This window comes from Lolium rigidum, chromosome 7 (assembly GCF_022539505.1).
Source record: "Lolium rigidum isolate FL_2022 chromosome 7, APGP_CSIRO_Lrig_0.1, whole genome shotgun sequence".
Classification (NCBI taxonomy): domain Eukaryota; kingdom Viridiplantae; phylum Streptophyta; class Magnoliopsida; order Poales; family Poaceae; genus Lolium; species Lolium rigidum.
The window spans coordinates 141,514,359-141,520,358 of NC_061514.1; positions in this window are offsets into that span (position 1 = coordinate 141,514,359).

The window sequence follows — 6,000 nt, forward strand, 5'->3', positions numbered from 1 at the left end:
TTTGATGAAAGTTTCCGGAGTCATTGGTGCGTGTAGTTGACACGTCCGTTGGGAACCCCAAGAGGAAGGTGTGATGCGCACAGCGGCAAGTTTCCCTCAGTAAGAAACCAAGGTTTAATCGAACCAGTAGGAGTCAAGAAGCACGTTGAAGGTTGATGGCAGCGGGATGTAGTGCGGCGCAACACCGGAGATTCCCGCGCCAACGTGGAACCTGCACAACACAACCAAAGTACTTTGCCCCAACGAAACGAGTGAGGTTGTCAATCTCACCGGCTTGCTGTAACAAAGGATTAACCGTATTGTGTGGAAGATGATTGTTTGCAAGAAAACAGTAAAACAAGTATTGCAGCAGATTTGTATTTCAGTATAAAAGAATGGACCGGGGTCCACAGTTCACTAGAGGTGTCTCTCCCATAAGCTAAAAGCATGTTGGGTGAACAAATTACAGTCGGGCAATTGACAAATAGAGAGGGCATAACAATGCACATACATGTCACGATAAATATAGTGAGATTTAATTGGGCATTACGACAAAGTACATAGACCGCTATCCAGCATGCATCTATGCCTAAAAAGTCCACCTTCAGGTTATCGTCCGAACCCCTTCCAGTATTAAGTTGCAAAACAACAGACAATTGCATTAAGTATGGTGCATAATGTAATCAATAACTACATCCTCGGACATAGCATCAATGTTTTATCCCTAGTGGTAACAACACATCCATAACCTTAGGGGTTTCTGTCACTCCCCCAGATTCACGGAGACATGAACCCACTATCGAGCATAAATACTCCCTCTTGGAGTTAAGAGTGAAAACTTGGCCAGAGCCTCTACTAATAACGGAGAGCATGCAAGATCTTAAACAACACATAGGTAATAACTTGATAATTAACATAACATAGTATTCTCTATCCATCGGATCCCGACAAACACAACATATAGAATTACGGATAGATGATCTTGATCATGTTAGGCAGCTCACAAGATCCAACAATGAAGCACAATGAGGAGAAGACAACCATCTAGCTACTGCTATGGACCCATAGTCCAGGGGCGAACTACTCACTCATCACTCCGGAGGCGACCATGGCGGTGAAGAGTCCTCCGGGAGATGAATCCCCTCTCCGGCAGGGTGCCGGAGGAGATCTCCATAATCCCCCGAGATGGGATTGGCGGCGGCGGCGTCTCAGTAAGGTTTTCCGTATCGTGGCTCTCGGTGCGGGGGTTTCGCGACGGAGGCTATTTGTAGGCGGAAGGGCGAGGTAAGAGGCGGCACGAGGGGCCCACACCATAGGTCGGCGCGGCCGGGGCCCGGGCCGCGCCGCCTCGGTGTGTCGCCACCTCGTGGCCCCACTTCGACTCTCCTTCGGTCTTCCGGAAGCTTCGTGGCAAAATAGGACCCCGGGCGTTGATTTCGTCCAATTCCGAGAATATTTCGTTACTAGGATTTCTGAAACCAAAAACAGCAGAAAACAACAGCTGGCTCTTCGGCATCTTGTTAATAGGTTAGTTCCAGAAAATGCACGAATATGACATAAAGTGTGCATAAAACATGTAGATATCATCAATAATGTGGCATGGAACATAAGAAATTATCGATACGTCGGAGACGTATCAGCATCCCCAAGCTTAGTTCTCGCTCGTCCCGAGCAGGTAAAACGATAACAAAGATAATTTCTGAAGTGACATGCCATCATAACCTTGATCATACTATTTGTAAACATATGTAATGAATGCAGCGATCAAAACAATGGTAATGACATGAGTAAACAAGTGAATCATGAAGCAAAGACTTTTCATGAATAGTACTTCAAGACAAGCATCAATAAGTCTTGCATAAGAGTTAACTCATAAAGCAATAAATCAAAGTAAAGGTATTGAAGCAACACAAAGGAAGATTAAGTTTCAGCGGTTGCTTTCAACTTATAACATGTGTATCTCATGGATAATTGTCAACATAGAGTAATATAACAAGTGCAATATGCAAGTATGTAAGAATCAATGCACAGTTCACACAAGTGTTTGCTTCTTGAGGTGGAGAGAGATAGGTGAACTGACTCAACATAAAAATTAAAAGAAAGGTCCTTCAAAGAGGAAAGCATCGATTGCTATATTTGTGCTAGAGCTTTTATTTTGAAAACATGAAACAATTTTGTCAACGGTAGTAATAAAGCATATGAGTTATGTAAATTATATCTTACAAGTTGCAAGCCTCATGCATAGTATACTAATAGTGCCCTCACCTTGTCCTAATTAGCTTGGACTACCGGATCATCGCAATACACATGTTTTAACCAAGTGTCACAAAGGGGTACCTCCATGCCGCCTCGTACAAAGGTCTAAGGAGAAAGCTCGCATTTTGGATTTCTTGCTTTTGATTATTCTCAACTTAGACATCCATACCGGGACAACATGGACAACAGATAATGGACTCCTCTTTAATGCATAAGCATGTGGCAACAATTATTATTCTCATATGAGATTGAGGATGTATGTCCAAAACTGAAACTTCCACCATGAATCATGGCTTTAGTTAGCGGCCCAATGTTCTTCTCTAACAATATGCATGCTCCAACCATTAAGGTGGTAGATCTCTCTTACTTCGGACAAGACGGACATGCATAGCAACTCACATGATATTCAACAAAGAATAGTTGAAGGCGTCCCCGAAACATGGTTATCGCACAACAAGCAACTTAATAAGAGATAAAGTGCATAAGTACATATTCAATACCACAATAGTTTTTAAGCTATTTGTCCCATGAGCTATATATTGTAAAGGTGAATGATGGAATTTTAAAGGTAGCACTCAAGCAATTTACTTTGGAATGGCGGATAAATACCATGTAGTAGGTAGGTATAGTGGACACAAATGGCATAGTGGTTGGCTCAAGGATTTTGGATGCATGAGAAGTATTCCCTCTCGATACAAGGTTTAGGCTAGCAAGGTTATTTGAAACAAACACAAGGATGAACGGTGCAGCAAAACTCACATAAAAGACATATTGTAAACATTATAAGACTCTACACCGTCTTCCTTGTTGTTCAAAACTCAATACTAGAAATTATCTAGACTTTAGAGAAACCAAATATGGAAACCAAATTAGCAAGCTCTAGGTGTTTCTTCATTAATAGGTGCAAAGTATATGATGCAAGAGCTTAAACATGAGCACAACAATTGCCAAGTATCAAATTATCCAAGACATTTTAGAATTACTACATGTAGCATTTTCCAATTCCAACCATATAACAATTTAACGAAGAAGAAACTTCGCCATGAATACTATGAGTAAAGCCTAAGGACATACTTGTCCATATGCTACAACGGAGCGTGTCTCTCTCCCATACGGTGAATGCTAGGATATATTTTATTCAAACAAAACAAAAACAAAAACAAACCGACGCTCCAAGCAAAGCACATAAGATGTGACGGAATAAAAATATAGTTTCGGGGAGGAACCCGATAATGTTGTCGATGAAGAAGGGGATGCCTTGGGCATCCCCAAGCTTAGACGCTTGAGTCTTCTTAGAATATGCAGGGGTGAACCACCGGGGCATCCCCAAGCTTAGAGCTTTCACTCTCCTTGATCATATTGCATCATACTCCTCTCTTGATCCTTGAAACTTCCTCCACACCAAACTCGAAACAACTCATTAAAGGGTTAGTGCACAATAAAAATTAACATGTTCAGAGGTGACACAATCATTCTTAATACTTCTGGACATTGCATAAAGCTACTGGACATTAATGGATCAAAGAAATTCATCCAACATAGCAAAAGAGGCAATACGAAATAAAAGGCAGAATCTGTCAAAACAGAACAGTCCGTAAAGATGGATTTTATTGAGGCACCAGACTTGCTCAAATGAAAATGGCCAAAAATGAATGAAAGTTGCGTACATATCTGAGGATCACTCACGTAAATTGGCTTAATTTTCTGAGTTACCTACAGAGAATTAGGCCCAGATTCGTGACGACAAAGAAATGCATGTTTCGTGCGAGTAATCCAAATCTAGTATTCACTTTACTATCAAAGACTTTACTTGGCACAACAAAACACAAAACTAAGATAAGAAGAGGATGCTACAGTAGTAAACAACTTCCAAGACTCAAATATAAAACAAAAATACTGTAGTAAAAACATGGGTTGTCTCCCATAAGCGCTTTTCTTTAACGCCTTTCAGCTAGGCGCAGAAAGTGTGTATCAAGTATTATCGAGAGATCGAGCATCGGTATTATAAGTTCCCCCATCTGTGGTGGCACTAAGGGCTTTGTCAATTTTAGGCCTACAATAATATTTCTTTGGTTTAGGCACTTTAGAGACATACATAAACTTTTGCTCCTTTCCCACATAAGCTTTCTCTCTAAACTTTAAAGATGAAAAGGTTGAACCCAAGGTTCCCATAGCTTTTTCAAGTTCGCCAATCCTATTAATTTGATTATCATGGTCAACACAAGTTCCTAGGACACTAATTCTTTCATCAATTCCTCCTAAGGATTTATCAAGTTCATCAGTTTTATCAAGTAACATCTCCAACTTAGTTTCAACACTCGGAAAATTTTTCTCTATGGTTTCCAATTTTTTCATAACATCCTCAAGAGAGGTTTCAATTTTAGTTTCATTAACAGGTGGTGTTCCAAATAAACTCTCAATAATGCAACTAGCTTCTAAAGCGGGAGCGCCTAGGAAGTTACCTCCCGCGAGACAATCAAGAACATATCTATTCCAGCTAGAGATACCAACATAAAAATTCCTGAGTAGGATAGTGGTGGTGTGTTTCTTAGTGCACCTATTATGGGCATCACTAATTCTATACCAAGCATCTTTTAAATATTCTCCCCCTTGTTGCTTAAATGAACGAACTTCAACTTCAGGATTACTCATTTTAGCAATAGTAAATAAAGCAAACTAGATAAAATAAATGCAAGTAACTATTTTTTTTTGTATTTTTGATATAGCAAACAAGATAGTAAATAAAGTAAGGCTAGCAACTAATTTTTTTGTGTTTTGATATAATGCAGCAAACAAAGTAGTAAATAAAATAAAGCAAGACAAAAACAAAGTAAAGAGATTGGGAAGTGGAGACTCCCCTTGCAGGCGTGTCTTGATCTCCCCGGCAACGGCGCCGGAAATTTGCTTGATGCGTGTAGTTGACACGTCCGTTGGGAACCCCAAGAGGAAGGTGTGATGCGCACAGCGGCAAGTTTCCCTCAGTAAGAAACCAAGGTTTAATCGAACCAGTAGGAGTCAAGAAGCATGTTGAAGGTTGATGGCAGCGGGATGTAGTGCGGCGCAACACCAGAGATTCCGGCGCCAACGTGGAACCTGCACAACACAACCAAAGTACTTTGCCCCAACGAAACAGTGAGGTTGTCAATCTCACCGGCTTGCTGTAATCAAGGATTAACCGTATTGTGTGGAAGATGATTGTTTGCAAGAAAACAATAAAACAAGTATTGCAAGCAGATTTGTATTTCGAGTATAAAAGAATGGACCGGGGTCCACAGTTCACTAGAGGTGTCTCTCCCATAAGATAAAAGCATGTTGGGTGAACAAATTACGATCGGGCAATTGACAAATAGAGAGGGCATAACAATGCACATACATGTCATGATAAATATAGTGAGATTTAATTGGGCATTACGACAAAGTACATAGACCGCTATCCAGCATGCATCTATGCCTAAAAAGTCCACCTTCGGGTTATCGTCCGAACCCCTTCCGGTATTAAGTTGCAAAACAACAGACAATTGCATTAAGTATGGTGCGTAATGTAATCAATAACTACATCCTCGGACATAGCATCAATGTTTTATCCCTAGTGGCAACATCACATCCATAACCTTAGGGGTTTCTGTCACTCCCCCAGATTCACGGAGACATGAACCCACTATCGAGCATAAATACTCCCTCTTGGAGTTAAGAGTGAAAACTTGGCCAGAGCCTCTACTAATAACGGATAGCATGCAAGATCTTAAATAACACATAGGTAATAAC